Source organism: Corythoichthys intestinalis, chromosome 18 (assembly GCF_030265065.1).
Source record: "Corythoichthys intestinalis isolate RoL2023-P3 chromosome 18, ASM3026506v1, whole genome shotgun sequence".
Lineage (NCBI taxonomy): Eukaryota > Metazoa > Chordata > Actinopteri > Syngnathiformes > Syngnathidae > Corythoichthys > Corythoichthys intestinalis.
In genome coordinates this window covers 30,623,294-30,651,061 of record NC_080412.1, presented here as the reverse complement: position 1 = coordinate 30,651,061, position 27,768 = coordinate 30,623,294, and the positions used below count along the sequence as shown (strand labels likewise).

At 39.3% G+C, this 27,768-nt stretch overlaps 1 protein-coding gene across 1 annotated transcript in view; it reads left to right on the top strand.

Moving 5' to 3' along the window:
• Positions 1-8,387: 8,387 nt before the first annotated feature.
• sgcd (sarcoglycan, delta (dystrophin-associated glycoprotein)) overlaps positions 8,388-27,768 on the top strand; it is a 357,132-nt gene continuing 337,751 nt past the window's right edge. The window contains exon 1 of the mRNA XM_057821019.1: positions 8,388-8,820. The gene's annotated coding sequence lies outside the window, so the exon portion shown is untranslated. The remainder of the gene's footprint in view (positions 8,821-27,768) is intronic.

Sequence of the window (27,768 nt, the reverse complement as noted above, 5' to 3'; positions counted from 1 at the left end):
ACGATTCCACGAGCATCGGAGTGTTAGAACCGGTTCCCATCGATGCTCGATTCTCGATGCCCAACCCTAATCAGGAGAAATCCACTCCCAGGACGGACAGGTGATAGATGCACCAGGACTGATGATGAGTAGTAGCAGAAGGAGTTCCAGTTTGTAGAGATGCAGTGGAGTAAAAGAACATGAAGAGGTCCATCTAGCCAGATGAGACTGGGAGGGGGGGCAATGAGGACGTCCATTCAGCCAGGGGTCAGGATAGTCAGGCGGCTGCGGCTGAAAAAGTAGCCCCTCCCCTCTGACACCGGGTGACTAGTGATGAGACTAGTCAACCAGATATTAGAATTAGAAAAGAGAAATAAAGTAAGAAAAAGTGGTAAGTAGAGTGGAAAACGGGGGATAGGACTCAGTGGCTGTACTTCCCCCAACATTATAGCTCAAAAAGCACGGAGAAAAGAAAGAAAAAAAGAAAAGTCCCACAGCATGGCAAGTGGGCATTTGCATTTTGTTTTCAGCACCATTTTCTGCGTATGTTCTGGGACCTGTACCCGTGTCGTCATCCCTGCGCTGTCATATGTACTTTGCGTTCCGGCACCTTATGATTTACAAATTAAACACTGACCGCTGACTGTGTTTTAGTTATTCTTTACTTGGCTCATTTAAATAATCGGAATATGGATGTTTGTGAATCGTTCTCGAATCTTCCACGGCCGAATCGCAAATAATCTAAGTAACGGGAATTTCACCTTTATTCATGATGGAACTTGGGTTTTGTTGATTTGCGCCCACAATCATCTGAACACCCGAAAAGAGACCGCTTTACATTATAAAGCAGCGTAAAATAATGCCGCTTTATTCAATGAAAATGACTTTTCTTCCTTTATCGCTTGCTCCCACACGTCAGAAAAACATACATTCAGCGTCGCCTTATAGCATCGCATGCATAATTAATCTTCTGTACTAAAGCCGGGCTTTGTTTGTGATGCTTCAAAGAGTTGTTTATTGTCTCTCTTTCACAAATGAGCCACGTTTATTTCAGTCAGGTGATACTCTGTTAGGGAATCTATCTTGTACACAAAAGCCTGAAAATGAAGCGCAGAGTAGTATTCGCATGCTGTCTGAGAATAAAGCACAGGGCGTGTTGCACAGTAGCCAAAAGAAGAAACCCACAGTGAAAGTGTGACAGAAGTGTACCTTTTAAGAACCTGAAAATGAAGCACAGTGTGAATTTGTAATTTATGTGGTACGCAAAATCCTGCAAGTGAGTTTGACAGCAGTGTACCACACAAAAGCCTGATAAAAAAGGACACAGTGACAGTAGTTGCTCTCTGAACGCCTGAAATGACGAACACTGTCACAGACAGCAATAATCAGTTGACTCTTGGCGTTTTATGTTACCCGTGATGCGCACAAATATCAAGAATCAGTCCCTTTAAAGCAGCGCGTGAAAATGACTTCCATGTGTAATTTACTTTTCTTCCCCCACATCCGATACACATACAGTACATGTTCCCCCTATAGCGTCTTCGCCATTCAAAACGATGACTTTCCTCGACAATGGCTCGTCTCGCATGCATAATTAATTACTCTCGCGTCCCTCCCAACGATTGCGACGTTTCAAAGCATTGTTTATCATCTCCCTTTCACGGTCGCTAATTCGCAGTCGTAATAATGCCGGCGAACGCTCAAACCGCCCATGTTTCTTCTGAATCCGCCTCGCTCCTTGAAGGTTACAAAGTGAAATCAACTGCTTCCCGGAATTCATCTGTTTTAATTAATTACATTTCTAATTGCATAATTACATTTGACCAATGTCACGCTGCTGAGAATTATTACTGTGATTCGTTCATATTTACAGTGCTGGCCAGAAAGTATTGGCACCCCTGCAATTCTGTCAGATAATGCTCAATTTCTCCCAGAAAATGATTGCAATGGCGTACCGCACCCATGCTATTTTTAGACCGTGACGTCGCATCGTAAAGCGGAAGTAAAGCCGAAGTGGGACATTATAGACCCGCCCTTGCATAGAAACAATGTCATTTATGCTACTTTTCGCCGGTAATCTTTCAAAAATGAACATGCCGATCACGCGTTGCTTTTTTGGAACTTGGAGAAACGATTCTAGACATTACAACACATGAAGGAGGTTTCTTCATACGTTTCCGGAAACCAAAAACTCGGGAGGAAAACATGTGAAGACCGAATCCACTTGCGCCAACTTTAACAGCAGCTCAGTGAATCCATTCATATTTCGTATTCAGTAAACATTTTGTTGGGTTGGCATGGTCTTTCAGAGGACAAAGAGGTAAGCCATTTTTATGTTTTTAACTTATTTTTTAGCGTAACGTTGTGCCGTACTGCTTGTGTCTGACAATGAATGACCTGAAAAGAATTACAATGGTATCTGACTGCCACTGTTACCGTTTCTGTTATATATTTAAAAAAAAAAACAACTTTAGTAAGGGGGAAGTGTAAATAAATTATAGAATTCGGATTTGTTATCAATGAAAAAACTAAAAGTGTTCATTGGCTGTCACTGAGTAGCATTTGCGATTGCTACTCAAAGCTAACTAAATTACCTCCAAGAACGGTCAGAGACGTAGGACAACCAGAGGATATGTAAAAAAGACAGGGCTGATGGTAAAGGATAGCTTGTTGACACAGGAGAATGTCATTGTCGGTCGCGTCGATAAAAAAGCTAAGGCTATGCTTAGGTCGGCTCGTTTTTTTTCCGTCTTTTTCAGCCTTCGACACTCAAGCCATCTCTTTAACTGAACATTTTTATGTTCTTTCACATCTTTGCCAGTGAATTTGGCACCAGACACATCATTTTTGGAGAGAATTGGTAGGTTTAGCTCTGTAAACATCTCCTTCGTACACGATTTCCATTCATTTCCTATTGGGGACAAACGCTGGCTTGTCCCTACTTAGCAACAGTAGCTAATGTCATGATTATTAATGAGCGGCAGTGACGTGTTGCTTGCGGTACGCCATTACAAATGCTTTGGTAGTAATATCTTCATTAATTTTGCCTGTTTTGCAATGAAAAAACGAAAAAAGAGAATGAAAAAAAAAAAAAAAAAATCATAATCATTTTACACAAAACTCCCAAAATGGGCCTTATAAAAGTATTGGCACCCTCAGCCTATTACTTGGTAGCACAACCTTTAGACAAAATAACTGCAAACAACCAGTTCCGGCATCCATCAATGAGTTTCTAATGCCCCTTTCCCACTGAAACTAGTGGGTCAACGCGAGTTTTTTTCCAAGCTGACATAACCCACTAGCAATTGGCATTTGGCACCTTTCCCATTGATAAAACAATAAAGCAGTGTCTTTTTTTTTTTTCACCCGTCTAACCCCCCACTGCCCCTCAGCCGTGCGTGAGGTTACGTGACGTCACCACGCTAAGATGTGCGTCGACAAGTGCGACCGAATTCATTCAGTTCAAGGAAGTAAACAATGCAGAGCAACATGGAAGCCTTCTTCTTCTTCTCCACGGATGGAAAGGAACTGGCAGGTCTCATCATCTTTCCATTGCTGGGACATGTTGTTGAATGTGGTGCGCTACTGGCTCCTTCTTGTTCTACTAGCTTTGTTGTGAGCATTGACGTAACTATGGTTGTGAGGCGTGTTAAATGGGAGGCGACTGGCACGTTGTCATGACGCATCACGTAAGAGCCTACGTCACCACATAGATTAGGGTGTTGACTGTTGAACCGGGGGTTTTGCTTTCACACTGCATGACGATTAGAGCCGAGGTGATTTTAACGCGGGTCGCTTGGCGGGTTGATCGACACGGGTCGAGGCGGGTCGCTGCACCTTTCCCACTGCCACCAAAAGCCGATTGTTAGTGGGTTGACATGGGTTTTTTGGTCAGTGGGAAAGGGGTATTACAATGCTCTGCTGGAATTTTAGACCATTCTTCTTTGGGCAACTGCTCCAGGTCTCTGAGATTTGAAGGGTGCCTTCTATAAACTGCCATTTTCAGATCTCTCCACAGCTGTTCTATGGGATTCAGCTCTGGACTCATTGCTGGCCACTTAAGAAGTCTCTAGTGCTTTCTCTCAAACCATTTTCTAGTGCAGTTTAAAGTGTGTTTTGGGACCCAGCTTTCTCACACTGGGCCCTACATTATGCAGCAAAATGTGTTTGTAGTCTTCAGACTTCATAATGCCATGCACACGGTCAAGCAGTCCCAAAACATCAGGGAACCTGCGCCATGTTTGACTGTGGGGACCGTGTTCTTTTCTTTGAAGGCCTCGTTTAAGGCCTCGTTTTTTTCCTGCAAACTCTGTTGATGCCTATTCCCAAAAACATCTGACCGGAGAACATTCTTCCAAAACGTTTTTGGCTTTCTCAGGTAAGTTTTGGCAAACTCCAGCTTGGTTTTTTTATGTCTCTGGGTTAGAAGTGGGGTCTTCCTGGGTATCCTACCATAGTCCCTTTTTCATTCAGGCGCTGACGGATAGTACGGATTGACACTGTTGTAACCTCAGATTGCAGAAGAGCTTAAACTTGTTTGGATGTTAGTCGAGGTTCTGTATCCACCATCCGCTCAATCTTTCGTTGAAATCTCTCGTCAATTTTTCTTTTCCGTCCACATCTAGGGAGGTTACTTTTGTCCGGCCCATTTTTGGAGTTTTGTGTAAAATGTCAATGATTTAATTTTCTTCCCATTCTGTTTTGTGTTTTTTCATTGCAAGCAAAATAAATGAAGATATTACTACCAAAGCATTTGTAATTGCAATTATTTTTAGGGAGAAATTGAGCATTATCTGACAGAATTGCAGGGGTGTCAATACTTTTGGCCAGCACTGTTTGTATAGTTAGGTTTTGTGTACACCCGTGATGATAAGTTTTGAGACTTCAGTTGAATAAAAAGTGTCAAAATGTATATGTGTATATATATCTAGATTAGAAATTACATTATTTTTCAGACGATAAGTCCCCCCCCCCCCCCCCCCCCCCCATAATATTATGGCCGGGCTGCGACTTTTACTCTGGAGCAATTGATGTGTGAGATTAACACAATATATCATATCATTTTGCATGTTATTTTCACAATAAACTGCTAGAGGGAGCTCAAGGCCTGTGTTCCAACATTGTTGGTAACTTATAAAAACAACTGAAAAGGGCTGAATAAATGGCACCGAAAATAAAATCATATTTTGCAGATTACAAGCTGCAAGTAGTGAAATATGCAGCTGAAAAACGTTACGTTTGCAGTTCGTTGTTTATGCTCCATGTAACATTAGCATGCTGTACACTTATTTATCCTGTTGTTCCGTATTGTATTTCCATTTTAAATTACCTTTCAAGATGACAAGTCTATTCTTGGTGTTGGAATTTTATCAAATAAATTTCCCTCAAAATTTGCGACCTATACTCCGCTGTGACTTAGTCCACAAAATACGGTAAATGAAATCATGCGTGAATAGCATTGCAATTACAATTATTTAATGCAACCAGTCGGCACTAAATATCCCTCTTTAACCTGTCATGTCTTTGTTGATGGCCAACTGAAAAGCAAGGCGCTAATAATAGCAACGGTTGCTCAAAGAAGCGTGCCTTTTAAACATTACATAATAGGTTTGGATTTTTTTTTTTTTTTTAATATACTCGTAATAGTTGACTATGCTTAAACCCACAGTCGATTTTCACCTTAACCTTCTCTCACTTTAAGCTTAAAATGAGTATTGATCTTAATACACTTCTCCTTTCGAAGTAGGTAGTAGGTGTGTGTGTGTGTGTTTGTGTGTTTGCACCGGTGCGTCAGTCCCTTTCTCTGTGTTCCTTCAAGTCACGCTTCTTTAAATTGTCCTAATTGATGAATATGACCCTTGGCAAGAGGAGATCTTGTCAATACGCCAGCTTCACTGACACCACACATGCTTACACCACTAACTAGTGTGCAGATATGTCATGTAGGAGTGGGGGGAAAAGTATAACAATAAATAAATAAAATGGCATATGCTGGTGGGTACCTTCGCTCATTTTTGTGCCAAAGCTGCATGCAACAGCTGCTTCTGTTTACACTGGGTAGTTTTACGTTGTAGCACTATTTGATATATTTAACATTCCTGGCAGGTCACTTTAATGTCAATTCAAAAATGTAGTAAGTGGTTGAAAGGTTGTCATAATTGTCGTAGAATTCTTCACCGAATAATTAAAAATGTATTATATTTGATTATTGATATATATTGATTTTGTAAATAAAAAATGACCCGTATTATGATTCCCCCCATTCTTTCCGTATCATAGAGCCAGAATGCCAAAGATGACATACTACGATGTGGAACTACCATGCCGGAATGGAAAAAGCATTCCAGGTACAGCAGTTCCGGGGTTACGACGTACCCGATTGATGCGATTTCGACTTTATGACGCTGAAGTCTCGTCAGCCATTCTCTTCAGTCATGTCTTTTTTGGGGGGCTTGTAAAAGGTAAACAGGTCCCACCCGCTGTCATCTCTGGTTCTCATGTGTCCGCCCGAGAAGCGTCCTTTTCGGCTTGGGAGCGTCATGACGCCTGCCCCGACCGCCGGTTCTCCTCTGACAGCCGACAAAGCTCTTTTTTCAGACTGAGCTCAAGTAGCCACCCGCTGTCATCGCCGGTTCTCATGTTTCTGCCCGAGAAGCGCTCTCTTCAGCTTGGGAGAGTCATGACGCCCACCCCAACCTTCAGTTCTTCCCTGGCCGCCGACAATGCGCCTTTTTCTGACTTCCCACTTCTTTTTTCTCATGCTGCCGCTCTCGTTGCTGCTGTTTCCCCCCGGTGCCAACTATTCTTGTGGGTCCCAATCCGGCTCGCGTTAAAAGAGCTGACCTGAGCGCCCGTAATCTCCTCCCTCTTCCCCTTTCCTACTCTTTCTACAGCACCCTTTTCTCTCAGCAAAGCAACTCACTCGCGAGTGAAGCCCGAATCTTTTTTCTTTTTTTTTTTTTTTTTAAAGCCCGGAAAGTAATTGAATATATAGCATTTAACACAACGTACCTCACAGTATCTTTTTTTTTAATTTTTTTACTTTGTATTATTAATATGATGTATAATACATGTTTTTGGACAGTTATTTTGTATTTAGTGATAGTTGAAGGGTTAATTCCCATTTACACGAAAATTCTGGTAACATTGCCAGCCTAGTGAAGGAATCTTACCTTTTAGCCAAATTTCTGGAATCACGCCGGCTGAGCCGCGCTAGCGCAATTCAACCTGGGCCGGCGAAACACCAACTACCCGGCCAAAAGGCCAAACTCCACGCATTCACCTTAGTCTTAATCCCTTTTACTGACTCCATTTTAAAAGCTGGACAAAAGGCTTCAAAACACAAGTTGCAATTTATTCCAAGTTGGCAGCAATCGTACAGCACAGAGAGACGCAGGTGAGGAGGCAAACTGGATGCAGGGTCACCAGATCACAAGTCAACAAAAGACGTAAGAGGTAAAAAAGACTATTTGTCAAACATTGTCTTTTGGCTCTGGTGAGGGGGGCTTTGGTCCAGAAGAAGGATGTGTTTTGACGTTAAGATTGTCGGTTTCTGTATCGGACCGGAGAATTTGGGCGTTACTGTTGTCAGGGCAATGAGATTTAAGGCTTTGCCATCCTCAGCGCTACGTGAGTGCTGAGTGTTCACTTCTCGATCGCAGTGTTCTTCAGTATCAGATGTTCCTTGTGGCAAGACAAGATGTCCCGCCATTTGTTCTTGACTGTCCAGTAAAGCTGATTGCGGGATTTAGTGGTGCAGATGTGGGCTTGTAGATGTCTTGCCTATCACCTGCTTGTCAGCGTCAATCTTGCTCAGTCAGCTGCATGACGCACGTGTTTGGCTTCTGTGGTCAGAAGGCGTCTTGTGTCTGTTCTGTCCTTATCTGCACGTTGTCTTGGCGCTGCAAATTCTAATTATTTCAAGTATTCATTATATCAAAAAGATTCTGCTGTTTTCCTTAAACTATTATATATAAATGCAATTTTTATTTATATTGGATGTGTTAGAGTAATACAGTCAAATAGTAAATATGAGGAACGATACTATTCCCTGTCTGATTAGATTAAGTGTGTTAGGGTAATACAGTCAAACAGTAAATACGAGAAATGATACTATTCCCTTCACTAGGAACGGAACTCATTCGTTACCTGCGGATTACTCGTACTCAGGACACGAGTGCACTGAATTGTCCAACTATTGAGGACATTTTAGTACATAGCGATACACACAAGCATATCAATTACATACTCAAATGATTTTCTGTACTAAATTCTGTTAATGTAGTCGATACAGACAGGGCATCGTTTTCTTTCCCTTTTCTCTCTCTCTCTCTTCTCTCTTACCCCTCCCTCTCCATCCTACTCCTGCCTCTCACATCGCTCTCCAGATCCACTTGGTGCTTGCCGCCTCCCGCTGCACTCCACCTCTATTCCTCTCTCTCACACACACACACGTATGCATGCATTCCCATACACACGCTCTCCTCCCAGTGCGGACTTCTGGAGCCCCGAGAAGAAGACCTGATGCTATCCAAGGACATTTAGTGTCTATTTTCTTTCTTTTTTGAAAAAAATCGCCTCTAAAATTAAGCCATGTCGATGGAACAGCCCACTAGAATTGGAACAATTTGCTGCAAAATTGGATCTTCTGGTGACCGAAAGGATGCTCAGTTCTAAACTGGAATATCCTGGCTCACAGATTGGACAGATATAAAGAGGAGGGGATGTGAGGGAAACGATCGGCGTTCCGCTGGACTTTTTAAACTAGACTTGAGATTATTTTAAGACAATCTGTCATATATGCAGCTTCATACTAGGCAGTTTTTGGCATTGGACTAAGAGGTAAGGCTTTTTAACTCACTCCAAAGTCTGTCAGATTCCACTCTCCTCTGTGTTTTTTTTTATTTATTTATTTTTTATATAAAATGAAGTCCTGCAGACCTCCAGGCTTCTTGAACATCACTCGGTACTCCGTGTGATCGATCATGACTGGTTCTGTTCTGTCCTGCTTGCTATGCATCATTCAGTGTTTGGAGCAATGGGCATCACTGTGTCGTCTCTGCTCACCAGACACAGAAAGTGAGGCAGCTGACATGGGTAGAGGGAAGCTTCGAGGGGATGTATGTGGCTTAAGAATTGTACATTTCAATTTTAAACAGGGCACGTTCGTTTTGCCATGGGTTTTTCTGCACACGGCACATGAGGTTTTTATAGTTGAACTGTCAGTTTATCTATCAGTCAAGTGTGAAGAGTTTTCGTTTGGGGATTATGCATTCAGAATAAATTCGAGCTGTTTGGTTTTACAGTGGACCTTTTGCAGCTGACGCTTCAGGTTTTTTTGTGTCTGCAAGCAGTTCAGTTATTTAACTGGGTAAGAGTTTTTATTCGAAATTCTGTATTTAAAAAGAGATATTTGGTTTTGCAGTATGTATTTCTGCATTTGGCACCTGGTTTATAATATATGTTAATTTTTTTGGGGTGGTTGGTTTAACTCCATGTACAAAGTGTTTCCCTGGGATTGGCTGGCAACCAATTCAGGGTGCTCCCCACCTTCTGCACATAGTTAGCTGGAATAGGCTCCAGCACCCTCGCAACACTTGTGAGGATAAGTGTCTCGGAAGATGAACGAATAAATGTTTGTTTATCGACTAAATAATATTTTGGGTCCAAGCAGTAAGAAGGCAGTGGATTTATCAGTATTGGGAACCTGTTCAAATTTAGGTTTTGGTGGGCTTACCTACATCAAGTCAACTTTTTTTGGGTAGGACAATTTTTTTAGAGTGACTTTGGAAGAGAAAACCAAAGATGCATTTGATTTTCTAGTGGATTTTTCATTCAATCCTTTTTGTGTTGATGGTCTGTTATCTTTTAAAATGTAGAGATGTGAAAAGTGAGATTTTCCTGGCATCCACAGGAAGTTTTCTTGTCTTGTCTGCAAGCAAAAGTTATTTAAGTCAAAGGATTTTATTCAAAATTCTGCCTTAGCTTGGAGATCAGCAGCAAAAGGCTGTGGATGCACTGAGGTTTTTGTGGGCTTGTCTACATCAAGTCATTTTGAGTTGGACAAACATTCTTTTTTTTAAAGGCAGATATGCTCAGGATTTTGCAGTTGATTCTTCTGCACCAGGCTTAGGTGGGGTTTTGTGGTTTCGTGTGAAGTCAAGTTATTTGTCTCATGGTGTGAAGAGTTTCTAGTTTTAAAATACTTCTAAGTGGATGAAACATGAAAAAAAATAGCAATGAATTTTAATTATTAATATTTTCTGCTGCTTTAAAGCTTAGCAGGCTTTCAAGATACCTTCCAAAATAACATGGAGGGCTTTTAGTCTTTTATGAAGGAATTCTTTAATAGATTATTTGTACTGCCCGGAGCACTGCCAACTAGATATTAAATATTTTCTAAACTGAAATTTGTATAAAGGAACTTAAATGCTGTACTGTAAACTGTAGGCTTGATTATTTTGAACCTTGCCCCCAATAAATGAATTTAGGACAGTTTTCCAGGAAAATGTCACATTTTGTACGACTTTTGAGATGCTAACCATTTGAATTAGGTGTGAATTTTTTACATTTCTAGAGCAACTGGATAATTATCTTTTGGAAAAAGACTTTTATACAATGCGACTTGGCAAAAAACATCAAATTTTGTGGAATTGAGTCCTCACACTGCTATTGCTCTTCTCTGAAAAATTTATAATTTGGGTTTAGAATAACAGCTCTTCACAATCTGGGAACGCCGACACCTTTACTGGCTACAAAAACCAGAAATATCAAGAAAACAAACACAAGAGACTAATAGGTTTCAGAGCAACAGCTGTTGCCGGGAAGACATCCAAGCAGCACATTGACAGGAAAAAACAAGGATCCATGAAAAATGCAATTTTAGCAAAGGTGCACAAGTGGTGTACTGCAGAAATAATGTTCACACCTGACTCATACATCTAATTAATGTACATGCAGAAAGTCCATTAACGTGTCCACCAAATTTTGAGTTTCACTAAAATATGAATCTTCCAGCGTGTTTAAGAGCCTTTCACGCATATGCAAGCATCGTATAAAATATATGCTGTACACAGATAAACAGTTTGCCATACACTTGGAATCAACATAATAGGGTGCCACTGTATGCTACTTACGCTGCTAATGCTCGACAAGAAAAACAAGTGCATGAATGGAAACCCAAATGTGAGGACATAAACAATAAAAAATGGCTCGGCATAAATATTTAATTCACTGCAGGGGGAAAAAAGCTAGGCCAGTCCAAACAGCAGATTTGTCGTCGTCACTTTTGCTGCTTGTCAATACATGGCGCTCGTTTGTGTTTTTCCCCGGTTAAGCCTTTATTTAAGAAGCCTTAACTTGCATCTTTTAATGTCTAAGACAATCGAAGCTCATCTCTAACAGATGCACTTTAAAATGGACACAACCAGGTGCAGTCTAATTAGAAGTCCACAAAAACACATTTTAACAGTCTTGAACTAGTTACTATTAATCCTAGGCTGAGTTTGAGGGGGTCGGGAGGGGGCACGCTCAGGCCCCCTGGCGGCCGAAAAGTGTCATTGCATTTTATTCACTTTCCTATATAGGATTTTAAAATTAAGAGTTTTCTGGTAAAATATTCTCTATAAAAGCTATAAAGCAAGAAAACAAACAACAAAAATGAATGAAATAAACAAAAAAAGATATTTTTATAATAGGTCAAAATTATTTTCGAACAGATCATGCAACTAGCACCTTAGACCAGGGGTCCCCAAACTTTTTCCTGTGAGGGCCACATAACTTTTTCCTTCTCTGATGAGGGGCCGGGTCAACTTGTAACAGAAAAAGTGTGACGATTGCAGGAGTGCCCAAATGTAAAAAATTATTGTTTTTCAGAAAGCCACAATCAAATAACCCTTTCTGGATTCTTCATGGAACAAAAGTAAATAAAATAAAATAAAATAAAACGAATACATATTATAATATAATAAAATATAATAATAACACTATTAATTAAATAGATAATAACCAAAAAACCCTCTATGGGTTCTTCACAGAAAAAAGCCAGGAAATAAATAACACTATTGAGAAAAAATTGTTCAGGGGGCCGAACCAAATGTGGAGGCGAGCTGTATCCGGCCCGCGGGCTGTAGTTTAGGACCCCTGCCTTAGACGGTCATTTGCTTTGCTTAGCCAAACCCACCCGAGGACCAAAGAGGCATGATGTATATACGTAATTTTCTCAAACCTAAGCTTTCAAAGGCGACAACAACTACTGAGCAATAACCAAGGATTGAAAATGTGGACCATGAAACGCCAGAGAGCACTGCCAAAATGGTGAGCGGAGTTTCAATTTGCCAACAGAGCCACCACTGGTGTCTTGCCAATGTAGTTAACCCCATCAAAAACTGTATCCCCTGGCCGCTGAAGCACACACACACATTAGTTATGAGTTAGGTCGACTTAAACAATTAATTGAAGCCAGAAAAGAACCACAGGTATATATTTTGGACATCAAAATTGACGTTAATTAAAATGGAGAAACTCCGTACAGGACTTGAATTACAGTAATAAGTTATAGGTCATCCTATGAGTAAAACAGTAAAAGTATTTCTCTTTTACGTTCAGTACGTATGTTACATTATAGTACGACAGATTTTTTTTTCTTTTTTTTTAATGGATGGGCCATGTTTTAAAACCTCGTAGATAACTACATTACCGAAACACGAAAATCCAGCAAATCAGTACAGCGCAGTGGCTCCGCCCAGGGTATTCAATTTTTGATGGGTTAACTACAATGGCACAACACCAGCGGGCATACCTTATTCAATGGATGACGATCTTGACGAAAAGTGTAGCAGTCCTAAGCAGCCTGATGTGCAATTCCCCTCAAGAATTGGGACACAAAAACATTCATTTTCAGCTTATTATTACAAATATTCTTGTAAATTAATGTTATTGCTGACACTGTGTTTCGGGGTCATCAACATGTTGTGACCCCCCGCCCCAAAAGTCAAACTCCACCTATGGCTATTCGACAGTTCAAAAGTTTGTGTTTTCAGGGAAAAGTCGCATTTTTTTTTTTTTTCCTCAAATGAGTTTCAAAAGTAATAGAAAATATAGTGAAGACGATTTTTTAATAAGAAAGGCACTACATTTTGCAATGCCATTGCTCCAATTTAATCCTACACCAGCAGACCTACAAATTACGCAAGAACTTTTCTGGAACAGGCAGCTCGTATTCTATCTGAGTAGCCAGCACAGTTACCAGATCCAAACCCCATTGAACTTTTGTGGGATCAGTTTGACCGAATGGTACGCAACAAAAAACGTTCATTTTCAATGGTTTTTGCATTTTATGGGTGTAATATAACAAGTGTCGCGATGCAGAAATCGCAGACAATAAGGAGTGGTTGAGATTTTCTTTTTCATATAGTTACCCTTTTAGACGTTATTTTTAAATTTTTCTTTGTTTGGATCGATTATTTATCTAACATATCGCGGAAAATGTGACAATAACAAAACAAAACAAAAAAATACAATTAAATGATAGTTATGAGGTAGATAACATGACTTTTTTACAGACACCATTTTTTTGGTGACGTAATCTGTTAACTTTTAAACAGATTACGTCACCAAAAAAATAGTGTCTGTAAAAATAAAATAAAAATAAAAATAAAATAAAATATGCGAGTGAACAATTTTTAAAATTCGTGTTTTTTTTGTTTTTTTTTAAACTGAATATTAGACATCAATGATTCTTAACTAAAACTGACAAATTTTGAATAGTAAATATAATTAATTACCTTCTTTTTATGGCTAGGTTTAAACAAAAGCGGTTGCGCGATGTATGTAAACGTGTTTTCAGGGTAAAACAGACAAATTAAAAATAGTTCGTGGGCTCAATGCGCAGTGAACCTGCTACGGCAGCATATAGACATATTGTTCTATCAAACACAACAGTTGTTTTGGCTTAAAATACTACAGTTTCTTTTCAAGAGGAGTGCAAGAGCAGAAACTGCTTTTTCAGTCTTTTCTGTGTTTTCCGCCGTATATCAAGGCTTTGATTTGTACTTGGTATATTAATTTTGGAGGCAATGTGACCACAGATCACTGTCAATACTAGAGGTTGATGATCAATGGCAAAGCTTGATATTCACTGCCACAGCCACAATTTATCATCATCCATCTGTCTATTATACGCGATCTGAATCCAATGTATCTCCTTTGGGCACAAGGATAATGCGTAACATCTTAAATTTCTGGCCATTTTCATCTGTATTTTATTTTCATTTTGTGACCAGTCATCACACATTTGCACAATTTAAAAAATATCAATTCACAAATTTCACACATATACTGAAATACGTGTTTAAGTAGTCATTGTAAGTATGTGTGTGGTGTGATAAGAACATTTTAGAAAATGTTTGTGAGTACATAACCTGGAGTAAACTTGTGAAATAACTTTCAAAAACACACTCCTCAGAGTGACAATTCCAATCTGCAACAACTTGGATAATTCATGGATAAGTTTCTCGTTCACTAGCGCTGCATCATCAACATTTTATTGCAATTCCCCACTGCGAGAACAATGTGTTTGTTTTCACTTCAAAGGACAGCGAATCTTGCATGTATTTCGATTTTTCAGATTTTCTCCATAGAGTACATCCGGTACAGAACAGTGTAGTTACAGTATTGCTCGGTCTCTGGCTAATGGACGCCAAGGCTTACCAAAATGACTTAACATGCTCGCTTTTGAAATGTGGGAACTAAAAAAAAAACATGCAAACAAGGGGAGAACATGAAATTTACTTTTTTATGTGTTTTTTTTTCTCTCCATGCAACAAACCAAATTTAATTCCATATCCGCAATGTCTTTTTGAAACAACAAAAGCGCATGAACAGGATATACTCGTAAGTACCAATGTGGTAAGGTTCATCTTTCCCACAGCATGTGAAGGTAGCATGACCAAATATACCAGAAAAAAAACAGTAGAAGAAGAGGACGCTTTATTAACAACAACAACATTGTTCTGTCCATTTAGACATTAAAAGTTATCGTTATTTCGTTTATTTTTCCTGTTCCATCAAGTCTTTCTCATATAAGACCAGTTTAGTCTTGCGCAAGTTGCGCCTCCCCTATTTTCCGTTCGCTCTGCTTCTACTAGCTTCTGGGAATAACAGAAATGCATATGGCGGAAAAAAAACTCAGGTGACTTGAAGTTCTGCTCTGAGACCCCCAATTTGGCCAAATTTCAAAACTGTCCTATATGCATGTGTGATACATCATTGGAAAGATTAAAATCTCAATTTTCTGGGGGAAGAAAAATTTAACAAGAGGGCATTTTGAAAAAAAATATTTTTTTAAAACCGCAAAACCCTAACTGGAGGTGAGAGCACGCAAGAGCAGAATTAAAGACACCATGATTTTAACGATATGTTATCGCTTATACCTTGTTTCGATCCAAAAACTCCATGTAGCATGTATCATCAAGTGTCAAGACACAGATGTGAATGGCCACAACTGGATGAGCAGAATTAAAGACTCCATGATTTTAACAATATATTATCACTTATACCTTGTTTTGATCCTAAAACTATTGTAGTATGTATCATCAGGTGTCAAGACACAGATGTGAATGGCCACAGCTGGATTTTGGGGGGATTTTATGGGTGAAACATGGTAATATAACAAGGGTTGTGTTGCCGAAATCGCAGACCTCGAGGAGTGGTCGAGATGTTCTTTTTCATATATTTACCCTTTTAAATGTTTTTTTTCCCCATTTTTTTCTGTGTTTGGTTTGATTATCATCTAACATATCGGGGAAAATGAGACGGTAACAAAAAAAAAAAAAAAAAAATTAAGCCATAGTTATGAGGTGGATATCTGTGACTTATTTACAGACACCATTTTTTATTTATTTATCTTTTGTGACGCAATTTGTTTAAAAGTATACAATATGCGAGTGAATAGTTTTTTAAAGTCATTTATTTATTTATTTATTTATTTATTTTTATAAACCGAATATTAGACATCGATTAATGATTCTAAGCTAAAAATGACAGACATTTTGAATAAGAAAGACTTACCTTTTTTTTATGGCTGGGTTGAGACAAAAGCGGTTGCGCGGCGTCTGTAAACGGGGGTTTCCAGGGTAAAACGGACACGTTAAAAGTAGTTTGGGGGCTTAATGCGACATGAACCTGCTATTGCAGCATATTCACATATTGTTCTATCAAAGACAACACTTGTTTTGGCTTAAAATACAGCAGTTTATTTTAAAGAGGGGTGCAAGAGCAGAAACTGCTTTTTCAGTCTTGTCTGTGTTTTCCGCCATATACTGACATCACAGGCAAGGATGCCCATAGCAAAAATTTGGTGCTCATATGTTGCTTAATCTCGTCTTGTGAGACGAATTTGATCATCTCAAATCTATCTCATTCACTGCTTGTTTCGGAGTTTGTGCTCCTAAGGGTACCCTTAGGAGCAAGGGATGAGTCAAAATGAGCAAAGACATCATTGAGACAAATTGGTTCAAAATTGAGAATTGAGTTATTTTTCTTAAACAGCACCTTTGACACTAAATCCTCATCGACCTACTGGTGACGCAGCACCAGGAGCAGCGTGGGGTTCAGCGTCTTGCTCAAAAATGCTTAGACGAGTTCATCAGGACGGAGAATCAAACTCACAACCTCTAGATTGCGGAACGACTACCACTGAGCCACGCATGGGCTCAAATGCATTGTACTCGTTGTGACGCGGGACATCAATTGAAAGCAACTTCAGAAAGTGCATGTAGCAGCGATCAATCAAATTTCATTTTCCTTCAGTTAGTAATGTATATATTTCTTTGTGTCTTCAAAGTACTTGCAAATTGTGGACATGTTGGCTATGAGCCAACAGTTCTAGCGAGACATTGTCAGCCAGCGTGTTGCTTCTCTCCGTGTTTTGATTACGTGATCAAAAGAGGACTAAGGTTCTCCAAACTATTCGATGGTAAACTTTTGGTCTTCAAAACCAATAATGCATTTTTAGCCATTTTCAACCGATAGTTTTCGGCGCCCACTTTTCGGTCCCATCTCTCGTTTTTACATTGTGTAAAGGAACCAGATATGTTTTTGAATTACTTGCCCAATTATATTATCAGATTTTTGCCCGAGATGGATTAAGATCTGATTAGACATGCCAGACCAGACGCTACTCTTTTCTTACAATGAAAGAATCTTGAGAACCCAAGATGAGCAATTACAGACTGGAAGGAGATCAAATTGAGAAATATTTGTAACTATCACAAAATAAGGTTGCTTGGCAAGATCAGCAAAAGACGCAGCTTTGAGGAAAGTTTAAGAAATAAAATACTCTGCTAATCCATATCTTTCACTGAGACATGAGTGAGATAGTGAATCCAAGTAAGATCAAATTGAGACGCATTTGAAATCAACAAAATATCTCAGTTGTCTCTTGGTGATATCATGAAAAGAGACAGCTGTGAGACATTATTGAGAAACCGTGCAAGTAGAACTATTTCGCAAGACCTTCTCATGGAATGCTCACTGTGAGACTTACGTACGTCTCATGAGACAAATTTGAGAAAATTGAGAAAACCACTCTGGTCTTCTATGGGGCGCCGTTTGTAAAGCAGCACATGCTGAAAAACATTTTCTCACATTTAGCGCCACACAGTGTTTAAAACGTAGTGTAAATTTTTTGAGTCACTTTTTTTTGCACATTTACAACATTATTTAGCAACTTAAATATTCATTTTTAAATGAGAAGTTTTGTACCTGAATGTTTAAATCCAGGACTAAATATTTAATTTAAATCTTAAATGTATGTCCTATATCCTAAATGCTAAACCTGGAAACGGTTGGAGCTAAATATTTAGCCTAATATGCAAATTCACATGACTTGAGACCGGAAGTAACAAAATAAAAGCTGGAGCACACAAAATGCTCCTTAAATAGTTTCTCCTAAATAGGTATTTTACCTATATATTGTTATGATCAAAATGACTCATGTCTAAGAGCAGACTGCCACCGTTGAGTAGGTTTTATTCATTTTCAAGCAACGTAAACAGACAGTCTGAGCTGCTCCACCAGCTTTTATGTTGTTACTTCCGGTCTCCAGTCATGTGAATTTGCATATTAAGCTAAATATTTAGTTCCGACTGTTTCCTGATTTAACATTGAGGATATAGGATATAAATAAGATTTAAATTAAATATTTAGTTCTGGATTTAAACATTCAGGTACAAAACTTCTTATCTATAAATGAATATTTGAGTTGCAAAATAATGTTGTAAATGTGCCAAAAAAAAAAAAAGTGACTCTAAAAATTTCACACCATTTTAAACGCTGTGTGGTGCTAAATGTGAGAAAATTGTCATTTTCAGCATGTTCTGCTTTACAAACGGCGCCCCATCGTCTTCACTGTTGCTGATTCATTTCTCTGAGATGTAAATGGAACAAGAACAAGATCTCATCTTCAGTTTTTCTTTACTATGAGTGGTTTGTTCCAAAAGTTTTGGAATTAAGTGTTTTAATGCGCACCGATCAGCATGAACCACCCCTCTTGTTCGGAATAGACTCTTGACCGGAATGGACCCGATCAGGTTAGAATATACCGAATGTGGTTTGTACGTGAAGCATTTTGATTTCGACCTAGCTTTTATTCCGAATGAAAGTTTCAATGTAATCATACCTAATGTAATCCCTACTCAGTTTTGGAAAATTTGACAAAGGTTCAAACAATGCTTTAGCAGTCTATCCCAGAAGAATTAAACAATTGTTCATTCAACTCCTAAAAAAGAAGATATATTTTGCACTTTCCTAAAAAGAAAAGATGAAAAGACGAGCAAACTCTATATCAAAACCCACTAGGTTCGACTTCGTGGCGTTGCTTAACATCTAATTACATACCCTGCAGTTACAGTAGCATTCTGCGGTCGATGGGTTGGAAACATGAGCCGCTGTTCAATTACTGCTCCCAACTCATATGCACTGATGAGTTTGTCGAAAGGGAATATTTTCTGGCGAGCTATTGATTGCAGTAAATCAAAGCTGTGTTTCTTTAAGGATAACCCATTCCCCAGCGGAGCAATTTGCACAATGAATGCAGAATTATTTGAACAAAGGACTGAAAGATGACCACATTAGCCAATAGTTGCTGGAAGCTATGGAATCTTTGTTGAAGATTCCAAATGGTTTTATTTGTATTCATCCGTCGTCTTCTGGAGGCTTTTGGCTCGTGTAACACGAATCGTAAGGAGTCGTTCATGTTTTTAGTGTTTTTTGGCACCGTCAAAAGAGGAACCCATTTTTCATCTTTATGTCGAACGTTAGGGTAGGTTGACTGAAGAGCATCTTTCAAAGTTAATGGATGTTTAGATTGTTCATTCTTGGCAAGACCCTTACTTTGACCTTGTCTTAAAGCAATTGAGGCAGAATGGCCAGTGATTTCCTAGAAGACCAGAAAAAAAAAAAAAAAAAAATTGGGCCAACGGTGTGAAGATAAACTACAACACAAGTTCTACAAAGGGGGAAATTATTGTGAAACATTTTTTCACATTGACAAAAAACATGTTAGATCTTAATTCCTAACCGATCATCGTTAATTTTCACTCCAAACGTTGCACAAAACGCTTATAGTGAAACATAAAGCCTTAAACCTGAACCTCTATTTGCTATCCCTTTAATTCTAAAACAACGGTGTCTTTAAAACCCAATCCTAATCTTAAAACCTAACCTAATCTAGAAACCAAACCCCCTAACATTATGCTTTAATCATTAAACTGTACCCCAAGACGTACATTAATTAGACTTGACCCCTAAATCTGAGGTTCAGCAACCCGTGGCTCCAAAGCCGCATGCAGCTCTTTGATCCCTCTAATGCGGTTCAATTTTAAAATAAAACCAAGTATTTGATTAAAATATATTGTGGCGCTTGTGAGATTTAACAAAGAAATTTAGCATTGCGATAGTGAGCAGAACAAGTCAGGCTCACCTTTTTTGTAAACAGAACACACATGCAGGACCATAATTCACCAACTATGTAAAGTCATGGTGCCACCCTCTAAGTGACAAGGTGACTTTAGATCAGGGGTGTCCAAACCGGTCCTCAAGGACCACTGGGGTTCCTGGTTTTTGTTCCTACCAATTAAGCACAGACAGCAGGGGCGGAAAGGTAACCTGTGGGTTCTGGAGGGTCACAGAACGGCCGGTGCCCTGGACGGACGGCGGCCGCCATTCATTATACATCACCTTTTTTATCCCCCTATCCTCTGATTATCAACAGTATCAACCGACAGGTGGCAGCAATGCACCTGGCTGTTCACCGCCAGTTTGATAGAAGAACGAAGAAAGCACAGAGTAGCCTTTATTGGTTCCTTGTGGAAGCAAAATAGCGACGAGCGTTAATGCACAATATGGATGGTGGTGGCAAAAAAAGAAAAGAAATGGGTGGCGCGGAGAAGGTTAGGGAGAAAAAATTTAAAGAAACTGGAGAGCGAAGCATTAAAATGTCATAAATTGACAAATATTTTCGCAAGCAGCAGTCTGGCTGCAACAGCCACATCGGGTAACAGCAGCGCATCCCCCGGCGATGGTGAGAGTGTGACCGGCAGCCACTCCGACGTGCGGCTGGTGCAGGGAGAGAGAAAAATAGAGGGAGGGGGTAATGATAACCTGGTAGAAGTTCCCCAGACAAGCGCAGGGCAAGTAAAAAGGGATGAAGAGGGTCACTTGCTCGGTATACTGGCAATTGTTATCCACCAGGTAGCTACATTTTTTAAAATGAAATAAATGACAATTAAAGGGTTAGTGCCATCTAGTCCATGTACCCGTTTGCAATCGTGTCAAGTTACAGTATGCTAGTCCTACTATCACTCTCCTAAGAAAAAATATTTTAGCTGTAAAACAACGTATGCACACGCAGCAGCAATATTAATTCAGAAGAAATATAACAAAATATTAATAAAATGAATGGTTTTACTTTAAAGTTTAGGTAGTTGATATGATATATATTTTTAATCATTTATATATTGCTTTGTTTTCTGGTTAATACTTTCCAATGAAGGTTATGTATACATGATTTGTCTTGAAATGTCTATTTTCATTGAAATTTATAATTTGTGTGGCAAGATTAATTATGGCAGGGGTCCCCAAACCGGTCCTCAAGGGCCACTGCGGGGCCTGATTTTTGTTTCAACCGATCGATTACCGACAGTTTAACCAATGAAGTTTCTGCTAAAACAAGCAGCACCTGACTGCAATGAACTGATTACACTTGTAAGACACCAGATTGGTGCATAGGTGTTGTCTTGTTTTGTTGGAATGAAATCCTGCGCCCGCTGCGGCCCTATGTGGAATAGTTAGGAGACCACTGAATGATGGCATAAACAATGAAATCATTTTATAGATGGAGATATATAGAAATATATTATAATCAATTGGATACATAAAACTTGCTTTGAAAAATACATTCTTTCATTTGTTTATTCAGGTTGATCATAGAGCTACTGTAGTACAGAAAATGAACCCAACTCCAGTTCAGCCTTGCAGTACTTTGAGCGCCCCAAGACAGACAGTCACAGTCTCGACACATTTTCTTCATTTTCTCTCAAAGTGCACGAAATTGATGCATTTTACAATAAAATGTAAAAAGAAAAATTATCCGCGGGGGGTCTGTGTTTCCCTTCGTATAGCGATTCTTGTGGGCTGGGCTGAGTCAAAGTCCAGGGCTGCTTTTTAGTCCCAGTCCGCCCCTGAAGACAGTATAACCAATGAAGTTTCTGCTCAAACAAGCAGCAACTGACTACAATCAACTGATTACACTTCTAAGACACCAGATTGGTGAAAAGTTGTCATCTTGTTTTGTTGGACTGAAATCCAGCACCCACTGCGACCCAATGTGGAATAGTTTAGACACCCCTGCTTTAGATAGTCGGTGAAATAATGACCTGCGTCAGTGTTCAGTGAATACAGGTGTATAAAAATTGAGCCTGATTCGTTCCCGACCCCATGGCTAACATTTTAATTTGAGATGGCAAAAAGTGTGTGCGGCTCCCAGTGTTCTTTTCCATGAAAACCAGGTTGAAATGGCTGTATAGGTGTTCAAGGTTGCTGAGCCCCGCCCTTAATCATTAGACTATAAACGTGTGACAAATTTCCAATGCTAACCTTCCACTCCCAAACTAACCCCAACCCTATCTCCTGTACCTGATCATCCATCCTAATTAAACTAATTTCTTAACCCTAGACCCTAATCCAAACCCTAACTTTCTGAAAAATCCAGTCCAAACCTTAATTCCGAATCCTAACCCCTGAATCAAACCGCGACCCTAATTTAATCAAACCCTTGCACCAAAACGGAACCCTAATTCCAAACCCCTTTTCCTTTAATTGAACCTTAAACCCTCAACCCAGACCACAAATGCATCACTAGAACCAGAGGTCTTAAATCCGCATTGCAAAACTCATTTGAGTCCAGAGCTGCTGCGATAATGCATCCGAACTTCCACTTCCACTTTCTCTCCCGCAGTTTTTGTCCTTGTGTTCACATAAATCCCTGTAATTACACCATATTGTGTAGAGCATATCCACTTCAGCAGTAGGAGACACTCCACACTACTACATTACTGACTGGTGTTTGGTGTGTTTGCAGCCAGTGTGTGTATATGACTGTCGTCCTGCAGATTTCTAATACCCCCCAAGCTGTGGAGAAAATGAATCGAGCCGGGATGTAAAATTCATTCATTATTTGATTTTCATCTCCGTGTGCACAATAACACCACCGTATCATTCTCATGCAGATGTGCGAGTCAAATGTAATCCGAGAGACTTGTTTAGTATTACGTGCTTTCTCCCTCAAGCAGAGTAATTTACTATGTTTACCGAAGGAAACGCTTGCAGCTGATCTATCTTCGAACTTTACAAAAGACCACATCTTGGCATCCGTGTAGCAGGGATTTGAATTAGATCGAATCGAAGAGCGTGTAAGGAGTCATATTGACTGTATGATGGATGATCATATTTTACCTGCTCGACGGATGGCTGATTTGACTAACGACTGCCTGATTTTTCATTTTCTTAAGTCTCTCTGGTTTGGTGTAAATTTAAAGACGACAAGGCGCTAAGTCACCAAGCGTTTTCTGACCTACTGTATGCGCGAGTTCAGTCTCAAATCTCATTTGGTATCGGTTCCAGCTCTATTTTGAAGCAAGCATACCAATTAAAAAAAAAAAAAAAAAATCAGTTTCTGAAAAGCGATTTTGCAGGTGTGTATAATCAGTGTTGTCACAGATTACTTGAAAATGTAATCTAATTACTGATTACGCCTCAAAAAAGTAATCTAGTTGCTCTACTAATTATTTTATTATAAAAGGAACTAAGTTGCTTTAAAAATTTATCGGTTATTTTTACCAGTTTTCTCCCTTTGCTGCCTCAACATAAGAATGACAACAGAAGAATGTCATTGCATGTAATTGACTTTTTGATAGTTGAAATTAAAGGGGAAGATCAGAAATTTCCACATAAGGCTTAATCTTCGAGTTAGCGGGGGTTTAATTAGTTGATGGAGTTGATTTCAACCACCATTGACTCGCCCTAGCTTCGCCACTCCAGAGCCCTGAAACTAACAAATAACTGACAAATTGCATGGAATTTGTTGAAGTCAACTCTGCTGACTAATTAAACCCCATCTAACTCGAAGATTAAGCCTAATGTCAAAAATTCTGAACTTCGGGTGAGGGCCTAGGGGTTAACGGCATTTCAGTGCTAATGTAAAACAATGCAAATTGACTGCACAATAATCAACAACACACGAATGAATTTCACAGTGCAACTAACACAAAGGTGGGGCCGGGTGTGAATGCGCTTGTACAATCCAGAAATACGCAGTCAATTTGGTCACAAAACATGGCGGCAACTAAGCACTTTACACTTAATCGGACTTACAACACATCCCAATGATGCTAAATGAACACGTCACCTCACTGTATGAATGTGCAACACAAATATGATGTAAACAATGCTCGCCTATGACTAACTGCCGATGCAATGGCAAAGCTACAAAACCGCTGCAGATGTAGCGGCTCCAACCTATTGCTGGAACCCTCCAAAATGAAGAAAAAACACGTACATTCATTAACGCACACAGATCAACTTTCCCTCGCACATCTCAACAGGTGGCTGCAGTCGACTCGAATGTGCACACGCAATCCTCATGCGATCCCAAAACACTTGGCGCCTATGACTTGAGACCAAAACAGGAAGTACGGTATTGGCCCGAATATAAGACTTTGATTTTTGCATTGAAATACGATTGAAAAAGGTGGGGGTCGTCTTATATTTGGGGTCTAGACATTATACCCATTCACAATGCTAGATGGCGCCAGATATCAATTAAGCGAATGCTGAACTTGAGGAGCAATGTTCTGTCATGACAGATCTCAGCTACTCTCAAGTTTAACCAGTTTGCATTATTTTACTGCAATGTTTTTCCTAATTCAGATTTGTTTCAAGACTACAGTTACAGTTAGACTTCACTATGATGGTTAATAGTTATTGCAATTTTGTTGTTTTATCACAATAGATTGCTTTATTTACATTTCAAAAACCAGAAGCCATTCATTTACAAAAGTGATTGCACTTTAATTTACATATTTAAATGTTCAGATACTAACAACTAATAACATGCTTTTTCTCTCAAATATAATGGTACAATCATTTGTTTCAGATGTACTGTAATTATTTTCTGTATGAAAATTACTTTTGTGTTCAAAAAGTCTTTTTTTTTTCAAACTTGAGTCTTGGAAAAAGAGGGGGTCGTCTTATAATCAGGGCAGTCTTATACAGTATTTGGGCCAATACGGTAATTATTTATTTATTTTCCCTTCAGGCATGACAAATCCAAACATACAGCATTTAAATGTGTTAACAATTAATTCAACCCGAAAAGAAAAGGGCCGACGGGAGAAGCCGAAGCTTATTGAAACCCGTCCCCAGTTTACCATATAGGACGCAGGTTTATTTATTTATTTGTTTGTTTATTTTCATTATGAGGGGGTTACCATGGAAACGAACGCGTGGTGGGAACCTTTCTAATCTTTTCTATTCAAAATGTTCTTCGGACATGACTACGATATTCTTTATTCTACATACATTTTGAGGCAATAACAAAATAGTAACGCACAGACACTAAGGATCAGATTACTAGTTTGGAAAAATGAACGCGTTAGATTTAGGGTTGGGAATCGGGCATGAAACCGATTCGATATGTATCTAGATGCACAGGTTACGATTCGATTAAAAAAACGATACATTTTTTAGGCCGAGCGATTCGATACGATTCGATACAGTTTAAGAACGATACGGTTCAATACAGAGTGAAAACGATACGATAGTAAACATTTGTTGTGTGTGTTCGTACAGTATTTTAAAAATCTAAAAAAGACAATGTTTTGATAGCAAAATTAAACAACAAAATTTCATACCAATGTTATGTTTTATTTATTTATTTATTTTTTATGGGGAAAAAAAATAAGGCTTACTATATGATCGTCATTTTGTTGGATGGGATTGATAATACAATAAAACTCCAGTGACAGACAACAATAAAGTGCAGTAATTTAATTACTGTTTTTCCTGGTGTTTTGAACACAATAGGTAAGTAATTTAAGTGCAAACTTTCAACGTAAACATCTTCCAAGCAAAAAATATATACAGCAGCTCTTGAAAAAAATAATTAAACCTGTTAGTGTTATCATAAATAAATAATAAATTATGCTTTACCACTGGTATAACTGGGGGAATAAAAACATGGCATTTTTGACAGACAGGTCTATAATCATTACTTTAACCTTATACACAGCAAAGTCATTCACTTATGCCTGTGCTTCCACATGTTTTATTCCTCATCACTGTCTATATCTCTTTTGAAGGGCAGATTTTTCTTGAGGAAGATCAACTGAGCCACATGTTCATGTTTAAGTAGACTGCGTTTCGTGGAAACAATATCTCCAGCAGATCGTGCTGCCCTTTCCACCATTGTAGTGGGTTATTTTTCTGGGTTAAAAACTCACGATCTCTGTACCGCTTCCCACTTCACACTAGCTCTGTCCCATGTGAACAGATCTGGCTGCCTTGGTCACTTCAAAGTCCGACTTTTGTTTTCCTGGGTGCGTTGAAAATCAATCGCTGCGCGTCGCTGGCGTGGTGCGCAAACTGTCCATTGTTTTAGCATGTTGCTTTGTTGCCACTACTAGTTTCGTTTTGGGTTGTGAAGAAAATGCTACGGAGCGTGCGTGAATTTGTTAGCTCTCGCGTTGTTATGACACGCCCGTGACGATCGGGTAATGACGGCGACTACTAGCGGTTCTGCCGAAATGAATGGGAAGTTGAGGCAACCACGACGGCGGTCACAATCTAAGTGTGCTGTGTGGTGAATGACACAAGCGCAGAATGTGAGGTAAAAGCTAAATTATTATCATAATAAGCAATGGATTGAACTAGGCGTTAGAAGCCGATTCTTTTGCTCGCGATAGCAGAATTCTATCTCTACTATTGGTTCATTGAATATTTATTGGCTAATTACTGTCGAATGGTAACTTTACTATCGATACAGCTGTGTCTCTCGCCTGTAAAACCGGGTATCTGGTCGTATCGGTTTATCGTTGTCAAGCTTAGTTAGATTGATCGTTACTGAAAGAAAGTAATCAGATTTCAATAACGCATTTTTTAGTAATGCGTCAGTGACAACACTGTGTATAATACACGAGCATTTCCTATACACGATAAATTATGGTAATGTGTTTTTGCAATGTGTTTGATGCTATCGGGTGGCTGAACATGTTGTAGTTCAGACACCACCTTCGCTGCCTTGGGCCGTGTATAATAAAAAATCGATAGGGTTCCCTCTCAGTCTCTTTTGGCCTCGCTCATCCACCACAGTCAGTTAATTTGACAAACCGCAGCGCACGCACGGAGAATATGAGCACTGCGTTTAGTCAGCAGGAGGCGATTAATCCGAGCAATAAGCAGCCAGACGGGAATGAATTGTGACGGAGAAATGTCTTGGATCAATGTTTGGAAAATACACGGGAGGGAATTGAGAACAAATAGGGGATTAAATGGTATTCAAACTTGATGCTTTTTGTTTTTTTTCCTAATGTATCATTTTAACAAGGTGGGAAGCACTCGAGTGAGCCTGCCAAGACATTTAAATCACATATATGCAACTTTAATACTAGATGAGTCATTGTACTGTATGTGGATGTAAATTCTGTATTAGAACATGTTGTGCTGTGGTACCAAAGGTAACTATCACTGTAAGGGATCCAAAAATTGCGGATGCACTATCTCTGAGCTCGACGTATTTGTCTTGATATTCCGGGAAATTTGACAAGCAGATGTGAAGCGACTTATGTGGATGTCAGCAAGTGTTTCGGTGGCAGCTGCTCCTGCTGCGAGTGAGAGAGCGAGGGAGCAAGTCACTCTCATTTTCATTGTCAACCAAAAAAAATCATGCCTTTACATGTCCCAAAATTCCAGGGACGCTATTCGGACCTAGAAATGGGAAAAGGATTATAAAATGTAATCTTAAAAGTACAATGGCAGACATTCTTTTTGAGCCTGCTTGGAACAAACTCGCCTACCAATTTTTTACATTAATTCTTAAAACCGGCGTTAGGGCTGGATTTCATTTGGGAATATGGCAGATTTCCTGTGTGTTTTCAGGAATGGGCTCTTGAATTTCGGAGTTCGTGTGCTATACAGTGTGTATGTCAAAAGAATCCTCGCTTCTTGGTATCGTAA